This window comes from Oncorhynchus nerka, linkage group LG19 (assembly GCF_034236695.1).
Source record: "Oncorhynchus nerka isolate Pitt River linkage group LG19, Oner_Uvic_2.0, whole genome shotgun sequence".
Classification (NCBI taxonomy): Eukaryota; Metazoa; Chordata; class Actinopteri; order Salmoniformes; family Salmonidae; genus Oncorhynchus; species Oncorhynchus nerka.
Window position 1 is genome coordinate 22,198,191 of NC_088414.1, and position 21,993 is coordinate 22,220,183.

Sequence of the window (21,993 nt, forward strand, 5' to 3'; positions counted from 1 at the left end):
GTACCAGACAAACTTCAGTCCGCACTGCAATTTTTGGGGGGGTGAGATATCATCATACTGTATCTACAAAACCGAGAGGAGGATTTGCACCATAATGATATAATTTGAGAATAAAGAGTGTACAGTGCAGTAGCCTGATTTCATGCTAGCTACTGTAGGCAGTTGTACTCCTATACAGGCAACTTCCTGGTGGACACCTCCCAGAGGCAAATCAACATCAGATGCATTATCCCTCACTACCCGTCTCTCTCCATCCGCGATTTGGTTGCCTCCCGTTGCGTAAGAAGAACCACACTATTTGAAATCTCCCTCAATTTTCACACAATAGCCTTGAATATGTACATGAATATGTATTTTGAAAGTGTTGTGTACCAAGGCAGAGCGAGGGCATGAGAGAGAGAAAGAGATCAATTGAGTCCCTGAATAACCAGGGTAAAGAGAGGAGGAAGTCTGCCTCAGCAAATAACAGAGAAACAACAAGGGAGCGTTGTTTGTGCGAGCCCCCTTTAAACGGTCCTATTCACACAGCAACTCCCCACATCCACCCACCCCTCCTGGCTCATTGAGGAACTCATTCTCCATGTGGATCTCGTAGCCTCCCACCGCCCATCGATCGATGCCTTCCTCCCCTGTGTGTGAGGCCTGAGCCACCTCTTTGTTCCACATAGTTCACAAAAACGGGATGCTTGTACCCACATTTGTATTCTGGGTCCCAATGAGGAAGGGAGAACAGTGGAGAATGAAGCCTGTTGCTTTGTGGCCGCTTATCTAACAGACATGGGGCAGACTGGACTAGCCTCTAGGGGGGGCCCAAGGATATTCAATCCATCCAGTGCTTTATCAAGACATAGTTCTTGATGTTAAGCTCTCTGTTGCAAGACCTATTTTGGACAGGCACAGATGTGGTCGGCTCTGCACTGCTGTCAGGGGTCCTGTTGTAGAATGCATTAGGTCCCAGCGGTAGCGAGGTAATACAAGCAGTGATGTCAGCAGTAACATAAGCTATTGATGGATGTCAGTTCAACGTGGCAGGTTTGACTCATCTACGAATCTGTTACCTTATGTATTAAAGCATTCAGGGAGGGATAGTGGGATGGAATGGAGTAATGGTGGAGAGCGACAGAAGGGAGAAAAAGAGGGGGAGAGTTTTTCCACACAGGGAGCCTGCAGAATTATGAGAATTATTATAATCCAGCCTGCAGCGACGTCTGGACAGGCGTGGTAATGGACTGCCACTTGGGAAGTAACAGAGGAATGCGGGCGGCCGGGCTAAGTTCATTTGTACTGGATTTCTCCCTCCCTTGCTTCCCTCCTTTTGTTGCTTTACTTAGGATTGCAGTGGCACTCTGACCTTCAGAAGACATAGCTCAGCAGGCCCTCCGCTCAATAATTAAATGCCTGGGTCGCTCCCCAACCAATCAGCTCGGCCCAGGATCATTGGCCGATTTTTAAAACAAACTAATTCTCTAATGGCCTGAGTTATTGCTCCAATTTACCTGGCTCTGAATGATTGTATTCCGATCTATTCTGTAAGGGGACGGATCAATGGGAGCCGAAGAGAGGGCAGCAGGCAGAAAGGGCGGTGAGTGAGTAGCATTTCGCCCATCGTGCGGGGCGGGCGAGGCCGCTGTGGAGTGGTGAGGCTCGTCTAGGAGCCGCCAGTGGAATAGTGATGACGTCAGACAGGTTTTATGCAGTTCTTCTAAAGAGGGACCAGCTCTGTCGTAAAGCCAGGTAATTAACAAGGTCTGAAGCGTGTGGAAGGAAGACCAACAGCTTGGCTGGTCAAGGTGTCGCAGTATATGATGCAGATAAATTAGGCGCAGCGGATACCCTAACTTGGAATAAAAATGTACAAAAGATCATTCACTGTTAATCGTCGTCTGTCTCTGCGGAAGCTATTTTGGAAATACAATTCTGGAAAACACTTCAAACTATCCAACTTAACGATTCAATTTCTCCATGCATGGGAGAACTAGTTTAATCAATTATTCCACAGTTTGATGAGCTGTCACACCTGTGTGGATTTCAATGTTTTCTGTGTCTTTTCCTTTCATCAAAGGAAGCATGTGAGGAAAAGATGGAAAAAGAAAACAAAGAAACAAAACTAAGCCAAATCAAGCAAGGGTGCCATATACCAAACAGTCATGTCCTGCCTCTAATTGTCAGCAAAACACACCACTGCAGCAAGCTACAGTATTTCCAATTTCACATTAGCTGCTGTTTGTCCCTGACTGCAGTGAACACCTGACTGATTTTTGGAGAACAAATTCTCATTCTGCGAGAAGCCCATGATGTGAGCTGTCGCAAAAAACCCAGGTAGTACATGCATAGCAAAACCATTCTTTCTTCTCGGTCAGCGCTAGACACTTTTACCACATCCCTGAAAAGCTAGCACTGCAGTCTATGGGATTTTGTATCTGTCAATACACCTTCCACCGCGGGTGTGTGTGTTATAGATGAAGATTAATCATTTGTCAAACTGTAAATTGGCTTCCAAACGCTCTAGCTAATTTGCTCGGTGGTCCACTGATGATAATCCCCTTTCGCAGCTTTCCCCGTACATCCCCACTTTTTTTCCTCACACCTTCCATTGAGAAGCAAGGGAGCAAAAAATCCTTAATAGGTTGATCATGCAGCTAGCCTGCCGTAATGCTCCAATGAAATGATGTAAGATGAAATGCGGAAGCACTGATGCCCTGCAGGTCACACTCCAAGTACCTCTATAGGACCCCCGACATGAATCAGACCCTGAGCAGGAGAGGAGGTAAATGACATTGCTACCCACTGCAGTTGTTCTGTGCTCACACATGTAAATGTCAAGTGATGTTATCCTGACTGGCCCTTTCTACCAGCTCAACTGAAAAAGAGTGTAACAATGGGAGCGCCCGATATGGGAAAGAACATGAGTATGTGTCTCTGAGGAAGTGTGTTGGAAGTGTGTGTGTGTGTGTGTGTGTGTGTGTGCTTGTCTCGAAGTGTGTGTATGTGTGTGTCTGAGTGTGTATATGTCTTTCAAAGTGTGTGAAGTATTTTTGGGTGTTCATGTAAACCATTGCTTGTTTTAAAAAAAGGAAATAAAAGTGCTTGTACATCAACAAAACAAGCTCAAACAGCAAGACTGAGACGCAGCGCTGTTGTTAATTCTCTAATTATCTGTGGAATTAAACGGCGGAGTATGCCTCCTGCTACCCCTGCTGTGACAGATCCATCATAATTGTGTGTATCTGTACAACGACACTTAAATCTTCCCATCGGTGCTGGGTTGGGCTGTAGGGGGTGACGCAATGTTGTTGTCAGGCAGCTGTGCTACGTATCGCGAGGCTCAAATTGAACCACGGGGACAGCTTTTTTTGTCTCAGAGAAATATGTGTGGAAAGATATGGAAAGATGGATGACTCGCCTCGCTCTATTTCAAAATCTGAGGCAGGAGTGTGCCCCCCCCCCCCCTGTTTTCCTCCTCATCCCTGTTGCACACTGAAACCGTATACAAGGTGATGCTCAAAGAGTCGCGAGACAGCCATCGACCGTCCTACCTCAGCAAATCCTAATGGCATCACAATCTAACCCCCCCCAAAAATGTTGTTACCAGCACTTCCTCATTCACGCCACGGCTAACGCTAACCTTTCACTGAGACGTTTTCAAAGGAGGGCATGTTTGCAGTCAGCTCTTGTTTTCCTGTCTCCCTGACAGGAATATGGAACAGCTGCTTCCCTCTCAGGGGACCAGACCCCTGGCACTATGCGAGCGAGGTTCAGTCCCCGCTGCAGTGCGTTATTTTTGTCTGGGCCCACGATCCGCTCTCCCCCTCCACCACCCACCCACTCTCTGCCCTCGACGCAATGCCATGCCGGAATTTACTGACCTAATTTCCAGCCCCAGTACAATGGTTATCCCCCATTTCACTTCTTGACACATACAGTGCCTCGCGAGCTCCCTGGAAGGAGACTCTCTCTACTCCGGGACGCTATTCGACTGCCATCTCGCTCTGAGGAGAGGGGGTATAGGGGTTTTAAAGGGGACGGTCAACGGTTCCATTGTTCTTAATTCAACGTCATAAATTGGTGAAACGGAGGGAAAGCAGAGGGAGCGTAGCAAAGAGGACGCTACCCATAAATCAGAAGGAATCTGCAGAGACACCTAGCAGATGGTAGAGAAAAAGCCGTACGCTCCCATCTCAATTCCTCCTTCATGAAGCCTTGCGAAGCTAAAAAGCTCAGCAGCATCCAGAGCCTGCTATGCATCAGGGCGAGCAGATGTAGGAATATCAATATTGCAAAGTTGTTTTGTTCAGTTCCAAAGGCTGAGTCCTTGTTTCACTTCTAACCCCCTCCGCTGAATGATCCATTTTGAGTGAGGTCCTACATCATTTATAGTTTCAATTCTTGTATTTGAATGAATGTGTATGTCATAGGAAATTGAGCATGTTTGAAAATGTATATCATGTCAGAGACCAAACACATAAACAGAAAGAGATACTTAAAAACACACACAAGTACCAGTTTGAAACTACAGCACATCTCTGTTTCTCTTTCTGCAGTTGAAATGAGGTGGGGTGGTCTCTCAAAGTGTAGCAGCACTGCTCTGTTCACTGGCCAGTGTGCTGTTTTAATGAGGGCCCTCACAGTCTCAGCTGTTTACTTTCTTCCTGCCTCCAGTAGAATTGGACGCCTCTGTCTGATAGACCTGGATGCATTTCAGTGCAGTTATTACCCTAGTGTCAAGGGCTCCCTTGGTAATGATAATCATCCCTGACTCGAATGGGGATTAAAATAATTATGATTTGGGACGGAAACTATCGAGACAGCTTGGCACTGTCTCACAGCAGATGCAAACAGGAGCTGCCAATGAATTAAAACTGAAAAAAAGGATTGTTATGAGATCTCTCTGTTCTGATGATGTCTAGGCCTTCAATGATACAGTCGTAAACACAAGCGCCATGGCGGCTGTAAATAGCCTCGGCAAACAAATGGAGGTCACGGCTTTGCCGCGCTGTTTTCCAAATTATTAAACGCTGTGTTTTTGCACTGAGGTGGGGTGTGGGGAGAGGATCGACTTTGTGTGTTTGATGGAATTCATTGGTTGTGCCACTGCCACCTAAGGCTTTTAGAGGGCGTTAAGCGATAGAAAGTAGTTGGAAAGTGGTTTGAATGTGTTCAGCCACAGAAGCAGAGCAAATAGGTAGCACTTTGCTTAATCAAAGGCAATAGCTTAGTGAGGAGAGGTAGTGAAAGGGTACTATGTGTGCTCATACCAATACACCTTAAACACACACTCAAACACACTGCATGTGTAGAGGTGTCCAAGGCAGACGTTTAAGGGCTGATATGACTGAAAGGATTGTGCATTTTTGGGAAGGGAAAGCTTTCTTTTCTCTTCCTACCTCCCTAGTTCCTGGAGGTTATTTCTGCCACCCGAATTCTACCATCCCCTATTTTAAATGGAGTGCTCTTGACTTCTTGCCTTTGAAATATTTGCTCTGCTGCTCATCTTTCCCCTGAGTTGTCCTCTTTATATAGCTCCCAAGCCATACCCACAGGGCTAATGTGTTCATTTACCATGCAACAACAATATTGCTTACTCCAATATGTACACTGAACAAAAATAGACACACAACATACAACAATTTCAAAGATTTTACCGAGTTACTGTTCATATGAGGAAATCAGTCAATTTAAATAAATTCATTAGGCCCTCATCTATGGATTTGACATGACTGGGAATACAGACACTGTATGCATCTGTTGGTCACAGAGACCTTAAAATAAGGTACTGGCGTGGATCAGAAAACCAGTCAGTATCTGGTGTGACCACCATTAACCTCATGCACCGTGACACATCTCCTTCGCATAGGGTTGATCAGGCTGTTGATTTTGGCCTGTAGAATGCTGTCCCACTCCTCTTCAATGGCTGTGCAAAGTTGCTGGATATTGGCGGGAACTGTAACACGCGGTCGTACACTTCGATCAAGAGCTGGTGATTATGCAACCAATGGAAGAACTGGGACATTTTCAGCTTCCAGAAATTGTGTACAGATTTTTTGCAACATGGGTCCGTGCATTATCATGCTGAAACGTGGTGATGGCAGTGGATGAATGGCACGACAATGGGCCTCAGGATCTCGTCAAAGTATCTCTGTGCATTCAAATTGCCATCAATAAAATGCAATTGTGTTCATTGTCCGTAGCCTCCCCGTACCATAACCCCACCTCCGCCATGAGGCACTATATTCACAACATCAGCAAACTGCTGATTGTGAGACTGGTTGGACATACTGACAAATACTCTAAATTGACGCCAGAAACGACTTATGGTAGAGAAATTAACATTAAATTCTCTGTCAAAAGCTCCGGTGGAAATTTCTGCAGTCAGCATGCCAATTATACGCTTCCTCAAAAGTTGAGATATCTGTGGCATTGTGTTGTGTGACAAAACTGCACATTTTAGAGTGGCCTTTTATTGTCCCCAGCACAAGGTGCACCTGTGTAATGATCATGCTATTTAATCAGCTTCTTGATACACAACACCTGTCAGGTGGATTGATTATCTTGGCAAAGGAGAAATGCTAACTAACAGGGATATAAACAAATTTGAGAGAAATACGCTTTTGGTGTGCATGGAACATTTCTTGGGATCTTTTTACTACATCAGCTCATGAAACATGGGACTAACAATTTACGGGTTGCGTTTATATTTTTGTAAGTAAGCATATCGTAGTGCTGCCTGTGTGTAATAAATCCCTACACAGTGAGACTCACTTCATCTATCATCACAAGTGCTGGGCGAATCTATGTTCCATGTCATCCGAAAGGAGAAGTTGTCTATTCTAAATAATTAAAGGACCAGATTTTCCAAACTTGCTAGGTGCTATAACAGAACTGGGTGATGTCACAAGCCTTCTGTGAATATAGGTTCTTCCATAACCAGAGCCAGTGTTAGTTTCTGTCTATTGAAATGGGTTGCAGTCTGTATTCATGCAGATCACCCCTCATATCAGCAGTGGTTATGAAAATGATGCATCGAATCAAACAAAATAGACGACTAATCCAAAAATCTAAATAACAAGTCAATGTTGGTGGTCAATGAAATAGAATATCACAACAGACACATTTTCTACGTGTTCTGTTCTAAAGCTATCAAAACATAACTTCCATTGCACATTTTTCTGCTCACTATAGCGACTTCTACACGCCATGGCCTCTGCTCTGCCCTCCATTGTTGTTGTGCTGACTTTGCGTAAAGCCTGGAGAGGATACTGTACCTGCTTCAGCTAGCTTCACGTACACAGGCCTCTTCATCATTACAACGAACAGCATTACCTCCATCAGCAGGACAACACAGCACTCTGTGGGGATATATGGATGGAGAGCAGGGCCAGGTGTGTGTGTGTGTACATGTCTGACAGGGTATTTGACCAGAGTAGGTGGATGGATGCCTGCCTATTTGAGCTTGTGTGTGTCCCTACGTGCCCCTTGTCTCTGAGGATCAACTTAGCGTCTCTCTCTGCCTGTCAAACACAGCAGCAGCTCATACTGTACATGTAAGTGGTGTGCGTGACTGAGCATTAACACCAAGGGTTCAACACACAGCACTCTGTGTGCAGTCAGTGTCCTGCAAAATGTGGTGCTGCACTGTTTAACACAACTACACCACCAGTTAACACGGGCCGTATTATGAGGCACTAAACTATATGAAGTAAATCAGCACCAAGCTGACTGACTGAATCACATGAGATATTGTGTGTCTGCAACACTCTGTGTCTTCAGTCAGCGCCCGACAACATCAAACACGACTCATTTCCATCTCAGTGCCTGGGACCCTTGTTGGTTCTGGGGGGTTTTCATGAGGAAATGCATCAAGTTGCACAGAGGTTTTGACGAATGTCTCGAATTAATGATTGAAGGAATTAGTCATCACGCCATACACAAATGACTGCATCGCATTTATATTTCAAACGCACCGAGGTTTTGACGAACGTCTCGAATTAATGATTGAAGGGATTTGTCTGTTGTGCAAAGTAAGCCTAAATAGAAGCCAAATCTGGGAAACAACCAATAACACTGATTTGTATAATGCATTGGCATAGTTTTGGTGGCTGGAGATGTCATGTGTTTTTAAATTAGGGAACAGGCAAATGGAGAAAACTGTTGATGGAGTTAGGTTGCCCAAGCCTATGTCATTCAATCATCCTCCAGTTGAGTGGGCACACAACATATTACAAATCACAGTTGGTCTGCTCAATCAACATTTTCCCAATTTCTCCTATGGCTCAAAATGGGTGCAAACTGATTCATCTATTGAAGTGAAAAGGCATCGATCGAAATGGCCTTAATTCTAACTTCAGATATGGACATGTTCACACAAATCTGAACGTCCATCAATGCAGTGCAGTTAAAAGCACTGAAGTTAGAATTCGGCCTTGAGTCAATACCAAGCAAACAAAGATAGTGGGATTGAGGATTTGGAGAGTATGGAAAATGAATCTCTTTGGCCAGCAGCAACAAAGGACTACATGACTTTCCACAGAAACAGACTGCTATAATGACACAAAAGATATCACTGACAATGAGGTTGTTTCACTCAAGTCTATATACTCAGTTGGCTGTTGGAAGCAGCACTTTCCCAGCTTATAAAGAAAGATGACTGAGTAGCATTGGTTTAAGACAGCGTTTTCCCAAACTCGGTCCTTGGGACCCCAAGGGGTGCACGTTTTGTTTTTTGCCCAAGCACAACACAGCTGATTCAAATGATTAAAGCTTGATGATAAGTTGATTATTTAAATCAGTTCTGTATAGGGCAAAAAACAGAAAGTGCTCCCCTTGGGGTTCCAAGGACCGAGTTTGGGTAACCCTGGCTTAGGATCAAACAAGACCTTGAAAATGACCAAGTGTGCATCTCTATCAATCGTCTAATATTATCCTAAAAACTATCAATCAAATGCAATATTGTGGGCGTCAGCCATTGCTGATACTGTCATTACTAAGGTAACCAAGGTAGCCACATCACCAGAAGCACTCACCCTTAAAAAGAGGGTCTATTTTCTGAACTCTAGAAACGGTCTCATTCTAGGAAAGGGAAATTACATCACACTCCTAGAGCAGGCCTTCCCTAGATTTTATATGTGGGGGGAAAAAAATAGTACGGATACAGTATATTCCCTGAGTTCAAATGTCGAAGTCATTGCCTCTGAAAAGTCTCCAGAGTTTAAAAAACAGTTTCCACAGTCTCCTCAACACCTCAACCTCCATCTCCCCTCACTACCCATCCTCCCCCTCACCATCACCCAAGTGCCCCAACGAGGACCATGGGAGAAGCCCCCTGCAATTTGCCCTATCTCTAATAGGTCATTTCTACCCGTTAGTGATCATGAGGTGACAGGAATTAGAATTGGAAACTCGCTTCCACTCACAGAGAGAGGGGAGACGGAGGAAATACTCTCTATAATTACCGCTAAATCAAGCAGACTCCTCTTGTTTTTCCTCCTCCTCCCTCTACACCTGGCCGCACGTTATTGTGAGGGACCGGGCAGGCGATGTCGAAAACCCGCTGCACCAAGCAATTTTCCCCCCATAGCTGATATTGCAGTTTAGTTGGGTAGATTCAGGACTGCCTGAATGATTTGGTGGCTTTTTTAAAGTCTTTCTCTCGGTACAAGGCGCTAAAAAGGCAGCTTAACTCTGAGCTGAACAATGGCACCAGATCAAGAGCTTATGCATGCAGTCAGTGATGATGATGATGATGATGACGACGGTGGGGTGATGAGGAAGAGGATGAAAAATAAGTAGATGATGACAACGACAATGATGACGTGACGCTAGCAAATGACTGTATCTAGTCTCAAACCATTGCAGAGATTCCTACCCACTGGGCACAGTGGTCAATTCAACATCTATTCCACGTTGGTTCAACGTAATTTCATTGAAATTAAGTGGAAACAATGTATGTGCCCACTGTGTGTGCCCAGTGGGTAAGGTTGTTCTTAGTAATCTTTCATCTATCTCATAGCCATCCGTCTTTGAGCCAAAGACATCCTTACAAACTATTTTCACACATTTCAAATCAAATGTTATTGGTCACATACACATGGTTAGCAGATGTTAATGCACGTGTAGCGAAATGCTTGTGCTTCTAGTTCTGACAGTGCAGTAATATCTAACAAGTAATCTAACAAATTCACAACAACTACCTTGTACACACAAATGTAAAGAGATGTAATAAGAATATGTGCATGTGAAGATATGGATGAGCAATGGCCGTGTGGCATAGACAAGATGCAATAGATGGTATGAAATACAGTATGTACATTTGAGATGAGTAATGTAGCATATGTACACATTATTAAAGTGGCATTATTTAAAGTGACACCTTTATTAAATCCATTACAAATCAAATCAAAGTGTATTTGTCACGTGTGCCAAATACAACAGGTGTACAACCTTACAGTGAAATGCTTACTTACAAGCCCTAACCAAAAGTATTAAAGTGGCCAGTGATTTGGGTCTGTATGTTGGCAGCAGCCTCTCTATGTTAGTGATGGCTGTTTAACAGTCTGATGGCCTTGAGATAGAAGCTGTTTTTCAGTCTCGATGCACCTGTACTTACCTCGCCTTCTGGATGATAGCGGTGTGAACAGGCAGTGGCTCATGTGTTTTTTGTCCTTGATGATCTTTTTGGCCTTCCTGTGACATCGGGTGGTGTAGGTGTCCTGGAGTGCAGGTAGTTTGCCCCCGGTGATGCGTTGTGCAGACCGCACTACCCTCTAGAGAGCCTTGCAGTTGATGGGGTGTAGTTGCCGTACCAGGCGGTGATACAGCCTGACAGGATGCTCTCGATTGTGCATCTGTAAAAGTTTGTGAGGGTTTTAGGTGACAAGCCCCATTTTTTTCAGCCTCCTGAGGTTGAAGAGGCACTGTTGCTTCTTCTTTACCACGCTGTCTGTGTGGGTGGACCATTTCAGTTTGTCTGTGATGTGTACACCGAGGATCTTAAAACTTTCCACCTTCTCCACTACTGTCCCATCGATGGGGGGTGCTCCCTCTGCTGTTTCCCGAAGTCCATGATCATCTCCTTGCTTTTGTTGAGGTTGAGTGAGAGGTAAGCTGCCTCATTGTAGTTGGTGATCAAGCCCACTACTGTTGTGTCGTCTCCAAATTTGATGATTAAGTTGGAGGCATGCATGGCCATGCAGTCATGGGTGAACAGGGAGTACAGGAGGGGTCTGAGCACGCACCCTTGTGGGGCCCCAGTGTTGAGGATCAGCGAAGTGGAGATGTTGTTTCCTACCTTCACCACCTGGGTCAGCCCATCAGAAAGTCCAGGAACCCAACTGCACAGGGCGGGTTTGAGACCCAGGGTCTTAAGCTTAATTATGAGCTTTGAGGGTACTATGGTGTTGAATGCTGAGCTGTAGTCAATGAACAGCATTTTTACATGGGTAATCCTCTTGTCCAGATGGGATAGGGCAGTGTGCTATGTGATGGCGATCGTATCATCTGTGGACCTGTTGGGGCGGTATGCAAACTGAAGTGGGTGGCAGGTAAGGTGGAGGTGATATGATCCTTGACTATTCTCTCAAAGCATTTCATGATGACCGAAGTGAGTGCCAAGGGGTGATAGTCATTTAGTTCAGTTATCTTTGCCTTCTTCGGTAGAGGAACAATGGTGGCCATCTTGAAGCATGTGGGCACAGCAGACTGGGATAGGGCGTGATTGAATATGACCGTAAACACACCAGCCAGCTGGTCTGCTGGGTGAGCAAAGTCAGGACATTCAGAATTGTTGGGAAAGCCACGTCAGAGATGCTCCCACATGGCAAATCTGAATCAACATATTGAGTCAGAATAGCCTAAGTACCTCTATTTCTACATAGTGCACCAATTACATCTAAGCAGACCACCATCCTCAATTCACAACTACATTCGTGGTGAGAATATACACGTATGAGAAGATGGTCCTGAGGATAGTTTCAAGGAGACCACTGATAGAGAACCAAACAGTGCAGGATGAGTAAATCTCATTAAAGAGAGAACATTTATCTTTGAACCCTATCTTTATTTGATCTCAAGGAAAAAAACAAATGGCCTTGCCTTTTTGGGGGGGGGGGATTTTCTATCAAAAAACATGGAGGAGAACGTGGGTTTAGACAGCAGCATATCAAACGGGGGATTAGCATCAAGACAACGCTAATTCTCTAATTCGCCAGAGATAGAAGACAACCGACCGAGGCATGGCGAGAAAGAGAGAAAGAGAGAAGAGAGAGAGAGAGAGAGAGAGAGAGAGGGAGAGATGCACATGTGGAATTTCTTAGTGAGCTTTTAATTTCCCAGTCAGCCTTGGCAGCCAGCCCCCTCACTGTACTGCACTGACTGGGGACTGACTGGTACCAACGGTGAGGAGGAGTTGCCAACTGGCAGGATCCCTTCCACCCCACCAGGTTGCCATTGTTTATTAATAATCCCAGCAGCCTCAGCAGGCTACAGTAAGGATGCCCAATAGCATCCGTAGGGGAGTTTCTTCTCTTCCATCTCTTCCTTCTAACCTGTCATCAGGTGAACTGGAGAATAGAATCCAACCCAACACGTAAGCAACCAAGGTACTGGGCTTCTGCTGTCTGCAGAGGCGGTGCTTTTTCTCAAGATTCAGGGGGTCCTAATTTTGTCCAAATGGTGGAGGCTTTGTTATTTATGGGGGTGTAGTGTGGCTCAAAGGCCATCCAGTAGGGTGTCCACCCACTCTACCCAGAGTGGGTGAAAACGCACTTTGGCAATGACATTGCACTTCCTGATGTTATAAAATACATTTTACCAAGACAAATATGATTCTTCATGTTCTGAATCTTTCAGCGGGGTCTTTCTCAAACATATCATTCTATCCAAAAACGGGTATTTCGTAACTTAATACATCCAATAGTAAGCACCAAACTCTTGTTGACAGAGCAGTGCAGCTTTCTCGCTGAAACTTTATAGGATTTTACATTTTGTGGTCGTTGTCTTCCAAGTTGTTTCCCGCGTGCCGCACATAGCAACATTACCATGACATGAGCTGAATTAAATGTAAAAGGCTTTGAAAATAAATAGCTCAGTGCTCCGTTGACATTTCACGGAGATATTCTTGTTTTTGTGAGAAGTCTTCGAAAAAGAACAGGAACTTCGCATTAATATTTGACAAAATAGATGAGGAGTTCAATGGTAAGCCTATCAGATAGCCTTAATTCTCTCACAGCATCGAGCCTAGCTGGCGTGTTTTTATTTTCCTGATTTTTGACCACTTCTTTTCTCTGGCCTCCATTGATTTTAGTCACCCTAATTTTGACCATCCTACAAGGGTAAGAACTCTAATATGTTTTGAACATATTATGATAGAGACATGCGGTTTGGACCTTTGGCTTTCTTAGGGGATTATCTACACAATTAACCTGTTTTTTTATTTTACCATTGGTCATAACATGCATTTTTGATTGGCCACCCAACATGCAGGAAAAGCCTTAGTTAAATACAGTACTGTGAATGGCTTTGACTGTAAGGATTCCATATCACTATTATCGAAGCCAATCGTGATGAATGGCCTATATGGCAAGATTTATGATGATAATAACGTTTTATATTAATGAGAAAATATATACCTGCATGAATAGGGCCACCCATCAACATACCAAGACACACTGTCAACTATACATGGTCTCAGGAATGTCAATATGTTTGTGATTGTGATGCCATAAAGCTTTCATTCATGACTGATAGCTTTGACAGTGGTGGCAACAAAAAAAAACAGGTTGCTTCATATGCATTCCATCTTCATTTGAGCGTGTATCCTGTGGCAACAGGACGTTTGAATTATTGTGTGGATTATAATGAATTGACATTTTTATAGGGGTTGATACAAGGAAAAATCAAGTCTGAAAGTTCAACGTGTGAATTAAACGTCAAACGTCTTTTTAAACTGCAAATACACATCATTGAAAAATGTCCTGCATTGCAGGAATGTTCTCCTTCGACAGGGTGATTGAATTAAGATACTACAACTGTAGAATCAGGTCATCAGCACAATATGACATATGCTAGAATTATCCAAATGGTTTCTGTCCGTCAGTGATTCATTAAAATGCATATCAAGAATAACCCTCATTGCACTGTAGTCCTAGATTTGACCAAAGTAACATTTGAATCTTGACAGTGAAACATTTAGCAATAAAATAGTAATACATACATTCTTTAAAACATGTATGCTACTGTCTAATTTGTTGTCTAAATACAGAAAATGTAGCCTGTAAGATTTTTAAAAAATGTCCTACAAAACAAATACAAATGTGAGAAGAACAGAAACAATAAACAATGTAGACCCAGAGGCAATAAGATTTACTTTTCATTATTATCTTTTAATTGCATTCTCTCTCCTGAGGCTAATACCGTTTAGATTCAATAAAGGCTGCGTTATTATGGCATGATGAAAATGCCTTTCAAAAAGACCAGCCTCTCCCCTATTCAAATTTAATCTAATCCATTAGAAGCTCAAAGATAACTATCAAATTATACAAGACAAGAGTAAAAAAAAAAAGAAGATCCCAAACAAAATCTTGCACACAGCAAATTGGCCAGTGGTACCTACCCACTCGGCACACTCTGGTTGTTTCCATGTCATTCAATGAAATTACGTTGAACCATCATGGAATAGACATTGAATTGACGTCTGTTCCCAGTGGATAGTGCAGATTTGTCAGTGCAACATTTCTAGTGTTGATTCAAGTGTTAAATGAACAGTCATTGGTGTTACTAACCAGCATTATCATTATTACCACACCCATCATTATAATATTTCCTAGCATGCTCTATTACGGGTTTAAAAAAATGTAATAGTTTTTTTAAATATCTGTGTTTGCACGTACATTGATTGATTAATTAATTAATCTTATGCTACTCAAATTTTCTAAAGTAATCCTATCTGGACTTATTGCACCTGTTAATGAAATGTCTGTTCAGGTTTAGATAGTTTAGGCAGTCTCATAACGTAGTCTTCCCAACCTGGCAGGCAGTCATTCTGAATGTAGAGCCCAATAAAATATGCGATGCAGAGAATGTAGGTGGAATCATGGAGTCCAGACATTAAAACAGAATTCAACAAAATTCAATAATGTATTGAACTTTGTAGGAAATCAACTAAAGGTATTGAACCTTTTAGAATATTAATTCATTTGCACAAGATTATCATCAGACATGAACAAAACGCTTCAGTGATTCGTACTTTCTGAAGAGGCAGTGCAGGAATGCCCCTGTCTGTGTGCGCGTTTGTCTACCACTTTGTGTAGCCGTTAGCGATGATGCTAATAATGATAACTGTTTGCTGGTAGACGGAAAGGCTTTCCCAAAAACCTTTTCAATTAAATGTTCACAACAACGTAGCCTATGCCTACCTGGCAGAATGATCATGATTATTTGCATCAATCCAGTGGTGATTCGTTTAGCAAACTCTAAAACCACGTGTGCTACAGAAACACCGCTAACCAAACATGTTATTTTGCTGGTGTACACTGAATGAACTGTATCAACAACAAAAATATTCTTAGATTTTTCCCAGACCTCAACAGTGGTCTCCTTTTGTGGTTTAAGCATTGTGTTAATTTAACACTGAAAATGTGAACCCATATAGACACTGGATAATTTGCTGTGCACTAAAATCAAGATGATTCAAGCCAAGTTCACAAGTTTGTACAGACTACTATGTCTTTCAACAGAAACATATCTGGTCAATCAATGTTCCTCAGGCTATGTTCTTTGCTCTCCTTAAATGAAAGCACATTTTCCTTGGTCCTGCCTTTGGGTAAAGTTTGGGATTACATTTGTGAATTGATCTATATATGGATTTTTTTTATCCATAAAATGATCAGAATGTAGCTAGGTGGACATCCTCACTTATTTTATACTGACCAAACATTAGACTTTCTTGAAGTAAACATGTTTGTGTTGTTGTTTTGGGCATGGTCTGATTGATGGCTAGGCTGTCATAATTATATGGTTGAAGTTAATTTACTGTTTTCATCTTTGTAGATATTCTGCCAGTGAATATTGTATGGGTCTTGATTTCCTGTGAATCATTACACGCTCATTTTTTGTGTATGATATAAGAAATAGTCCAACAAATCAACATTTTACACATTTCTATACACCTACATTCACTTACAGGTTAGAAATAATAGTGGTATTTCACAACCACACAGATGTGTCTTCTACGGTGGGGATAGATAATGTCAGTTAATCTTCAGCTTCACCACCAGTGTATAACATAGCATTAGGTTTCACCCCCTGATGAAGGTGCATATACTGTACAGTATACACTGCCTTCAGAAAGTATTCCTCTGTCTTGACTTATTACACTTTTTATTGTGTTACAGCCTGAATTCAAAATGGATTAAATATATTTTTTTCATCCATCTACACACAATACCCCATAATGACAAAGTGAAAACATGTTTTTAGAAATGTTTGCAAATGTATAGAATACAGAAATATCTCATTTACATAAGTATTCACATCAAACCCATTACAATCACCGTTGGGAGCAATTACATCTGTAAGACTTTCTGGATAGGTGTCTAAGAGCTTTGCATACCTGGTTTGTACAATAGTTGCCCATTGTTCTTTTCAACTCTTCAAGCTCGGTCGAATTGTTGATTGATCATTGCTAGACAACCATTTAAGTCTTGCTTCAAAATATGGAACGTGGTACTCAGTAATGTGTTGTATTGGATTTGCCCCAAATATAACATTTTGTATTCAGGACAAAAAGTTTATTGATTTTCCACTATTACTTTAGTGCCTTGTGCAAACGGGTTGCATTTCTTTTTTTAAATTCCATACAGGCTTCCTTCTTTTCACTCTGTCAATTATGTTAGTATTGTTGTTGATACATCCTGAGTTTTCTTCTATAGTTTTCTTCTTTCAATGTGTGCTTTTCTTTATTCTTACCCATCTGCCAATATGTGCTATTCTTTGAGATACATTGGAAAACCTCCCTGGTCTTTGTGGTTGAATCTGTGTTTGAAATTCACTGCGCGACTGAGGACCTTACAGATAATTGTGTGTGTGGGGTACAGAGATGAGGTAGTCATTAAAATATCAAGTCCGTGCAACTTATTATGGGACTTGTTAATTAAGACTATTTTTACCCCTGAACTTATTTAGGCTCGTCTTAACAAAGGGGTTGAATACATATTGACTCAACATATTTCAGCTTTACATTTGAACAATTTGTAAACATTTCGAAAAACATAATTCCACTTTAACATTATGGGGTATTGTGTGTCGGCCAGTGGACAACAATCTCAATGTAATCTATTTTAAATTCAGGCTGTAACAACAAAATGTGGAAAAAGTCAAGGGATGTGAATACCTCCTGAAGGTACGTATTTGACTGATAAATAATTGATTGAGGTGTCTATATTAATTTTGCAGGCATAAAAATATGTCTGCCTTGATTGACTCGCTGAGAGGTTTTTGAGGCTTCCTTCAGCTGTAGGGCACTATCCCTGCTGTGCACGGTAAGCCATGCATGCTCATCCCATTAGCTCACTACTGTACTGGAAAGTACATTGAGTAAGTAGGAAATACATATATGTATATGAGTGCATGGTGAGATACAGTATGCACATCTCACAGTTGCACTCTGGGCAAGTGTATATAACATTTTATCTAGGAGTACATAACGTATAGGTCGTAGATTTTTTTGTATTTAGTTACTAGTCAAGCAATCCCACAGTAGCCTCACGTCAACTAACACATCCAGCAACTTCATTTCTGCTTAGGTCTTGTGGTAGCCCCAGAGGAGAAGTACAGGCCAGAGGACAACTGCAGGTCAAATGATTACCACTGCAATTTGGAATGAAGTTCACCATCCGTTGTGTGTTGTTCTGACGCATGGCTTGATCTGACCACTGTTGTTTTTCCTCCCATCAAAACAGGTTTTTTATTCCCTCTGGAAGGAATCCTTTCCGGCCACTCCAGCTGCAACCAGCGCACACTGCTAGTCCGGCCAATAGTGGAGACGCCTGATGCCTCTTGGCAATGTGAGACAGTTAGCTCTTCTAGCTCCAGCACTGAGAGGGCTTGTATTTGATATTCTTGTCCATACATAAGGAGAATGGGCCACTGCCTACCTCCCAGTTTATCTATTTAAGGAGAATGTGCTACTATGCACCCTAATCTGTGTGTGTGTGTGTGTGTGTGTGTGTGTGTGTGTGTGTGTGTGTGTGTGTGTGTGTGTGTGTGTGTGTGTGTGTGTGTGTGTGTGTGTAAAGTGTGTGTGTGTGTGTGTGTGTAAAAGTGTGTGTGTGTGTGTGTGTGTGTGTAAAAGTGTGTGTAGTATCTAGTGTGTAGTCCTTTATTTGCCTTTGTGAATCATGGCAACATGAGGTTGCAATCAATCCATCATTGAAGTGCACAGCAGGAGTCACAAAACATTATGCTGCAGTGTGTACTCCCAGGCTTTGTCAACACAGTGTCACCAAGCATGGGACACAGCTGTAGCCTCAAGCTACTGCAGGCATTTTCTTTTTGGCATATGTGATTGTGAGCCATTTCTCTTTGAAAATGATTATATGTTACCATCATATATGAAATATAAAGGCTATCTGATTGAATTAGCCATTTGAAATATAAAAAAATACTTTTTTTTTTGTGACTGTAGACATTTTTTCATGCATGTTAATCGCAGAATAATGTGATATAACATATTGGCATACTGTCAATATGTATGTGTTAATGCCTTGCCTGACCAAACAGTTCTTGGAAAGTGTCCATTGTAAAGAGCACTTAAAATGCAGAGTAGAAATGGAATGTCATTCAGAGTGGACTTGAAGAGAGCTATATCGATTGACAACTTTCAACTTGGTTCACGAAACAGACCACATGGCTGCATGGATATGATGTCAATACTGATATTAACAATGACAGTAAATCTGTTCTTGCTGCTGCTGTGCCCTACTTTTATCTTGGTAAATGAACATGTTGAAATGACCACTCTACAGTATATGTCCTTATTACGAGTTGATTCATATGAAGATGTCAAGAGAAAATGTATCTTAGTTCAATCATTGCTGTACCATGTCTGTTTGAAATGACTTTTGTCTGATGTGGAATTAAAATGGGTTCAGGAGAGTAAGACTGAGAGTACATGATTGATCTGTAACGTGAAGGATGACGAACACCTATTGGCACATATCTAAAGGCACAAAGTAAAGAAGAAGAAGTCCCGGTCTTTAGTTATAAAAATCCAGTCGTTAGTTCTAAAAAACGAATTGCCCACTAAAATTGGAGTTGCATTTCTAATGGTGTATTCATCAGCACCAGTCAATTATCCTGCTTGTAGATGATAATATGACACATGGCCAAAAGAGCGCGAGCTCCCCCAGCAGTTAGTCGACAGTAGTGCACTCACACAACTTCACTTGAAGGGAGGGAGAGGCAACTTTGGCTCGATGGTGCAACCTCATAAACATACATATATTTTCTGATCATAATATTTCTGCTCTGTTGAATTCATTTGAATAAGCCATTAACATCAGCATATTTGTATTATTGATCAAGCTGCTCTCCAACATACAGGTCTGTGTTGAAAATGTAGACTCATGAGGCAACAGTCCGGATATTGTCGCATTTGCTATATTTTTACACACATACACACACGCACACACTTGCACGATGGATTCTGTCTAAACTGTGTTTGAAAGTATTCACGGATAAGATAAAATAAGTGACAAACAAATTACTGCATATTTACAACTGTGAGACTAACATCAAACATGAATGCATTTCACCATTGCATTACACTCCATACAGCAGGTGAAACGGGTAGCCTTCATTCCACACTTCGCTAGAAACAAACTAACGATGCTTGAAATGTGAGCAATTGAAATGCGGCATAAGTCTTGAATTTCAGAAGCTTCGGTATTTAAGTCGTATGTTGTAAAATTAACTGATAGGGACTCACATTGCACAATCAACTGTAGTAATGTTGATATAATCCCACATGGGAATCGACGTTTGAGCTGAACCCCGTTATTTCTAGAACAAAATACACAAGCATATTATGATGCTGTGCCTGGAACTTCAATGTGCCCTGGTCTGATTCCGACGGTCCATTCATTGAGGCGAGGGTCAGTGTGAAAGAAACTATGCGTGGACTGAAAACTGATTCTTAATGCTTTCTCCCCCTCACTATTACGCTCTTTCATTATTTCGTCCTCCTCTGCAAGCCTAGCATTACATACATGCCGTCTCCAGTCATATGCGAGGAGAATTCAGCCTATCGCCTACTGCACTGAACCACCAACTCACTTTGCATGTAAATGTAAGGTATTAGGATCTAGCGTTGTTCATATCCACAGTAATGGACGTTTAGTGAATGTTACTTGAGATAAATAACAACAACATAGGTTGGACACATGGAAACACAAAACTCACATAGGCTACATATAAGACAACACGCTGCCTGATTTGACAATGATAAAGCAGAAAAACGCATCCGTCCAGAAAAAACACTATATCCTATCATGTTGACCATGTAAAATCGCCATAACTGTCAATAAGCTACAGCATAACCTCTAGCTACTCTAATAACTGGTATATTGTGTATATAAAACAATACAATTGAACGCAAATTAAGCTACACTTGTGCAGGCTTACCTAAAACTGATTCTCCCCTGTGCTCGGAATATGTGGTCCAAGGTGCTTTAGTTTTCTGTCCGAAAACTTTTGCTGGAGCATATGTATCCAGTGTGCATGCTGGTAGCTCAATCTTAGATGTTGAATTGTGGATGAGTTGGCGGTCCTTCTCATGCTCAAGAGAGAGAAATCCTTCGGTTCGGCAAGTTGGTAAGCATGAGTACACAGATAAACAGAGTGACCAAGTCGACCCGTGGGGAAACGGGAGTTCGATAGTTAAGAAGAAATATCCCGATGTGTTCTAGGGAGGTTCGGGCGAGCTCGGATCCGTGAAAGTCGTTCGCAGGTGAAGAGGTGGTAGTGAGGATGCCAAGGAAGGTAGGCAGAGACTGATCGAGTGCAGGGCAAAAGGAAGCGAAACTAGGGGGAGGTACTGAGAATACAGCTTTGTATTGTAGAGGACGGCAATACCAGACGGCAGGGGGTGGGACTGAACCACACGAGCCGAACGGGAGAGGAGGGGGGAAAGAAGGGTGGGGGAGGAAGGATATACCGCGTCGTGACTTTATGTGTTGATAAACAACGATTATAAAGGTTCAACTTTGAAAATCTCCAAAAGAAGACAGCATGACAAACGTTAAAGCAACCCCAAATCGGACTACTGGGGAAAGTGTAGAGTCTATGCATTACCACCGCTCCTTACCACCGCGCTTTCATTGTGTGACTGTTTCAATGGAAACCTAGCAATATGAAACAGGAATAAAACCCAACGACGCATAAAACCCAACGACGCACGCACGCACAAACACAGACACACACACACTAATGGATTAGGGAGCACACACTTGCCAGATGACGAATAATGGTTGTACACCGTACCCAGAGTGAATGAATAACTAGTGAGTATGTGTGTGGGATTTGTTTGCACCAGCAAGAAAAAATATGTGGAGGCGCTGTCCAGTGTCCTGAAAGTGCTCCAGAACAGAGGGCTATGCATGTTGGCTGTCCATGGTCCTGAAAACGCTAAAAAGACCCATGCGTTCTGCTGGCCACTGTCCATGTTATAGAGGCCTATGCATTGCAGTTGACTTTCCAAACACTTTTACATTTCGCTGTCCACACCTATGCATTTACAATGGCATTTTGTTTATTTAATTTTTTAGAACTATGCAAATTCTTATTTTACAATAATGGCATACTCCGGCCAAACCCTCCCCTAACCCGAACGACACTGGACCAATTGTGCGCTGGCCATTCACAGCTGGTTGTGACACAGCCCAGGATCAAACCAGGGTCTGTAATGACGCCTCTAGCATTGAGATGCAGTGTCTTATGCTACTG

At 42.4% G+C, this 21,993-nt stretch overlaps 1 protein-coding gene across 1 annotated transcript in view; it reads right to left on the minus strand.

Annotated features, from left to right (window-relative positions):
• brinp1 (bone morphogenetic protein/retinoic acid inducible neural-specific 1) overlaps positions 1-21,044 on the minus strand; it is a 121,683-nt gene extending 100,639 nt beyond the window's left edge. The window contains exon 1 of the mRNA XM_029620470.2: positions 20,674-21,044. The gene's annotated coding sequence lies outside the window, so the exon portion shown is untranslated. The remainder of the gene's footprint in view (positions 1-20,673) is intronic.
• Between the last annotated feature and the right edge of the window lie 949 nt (positions 21,045-21,993).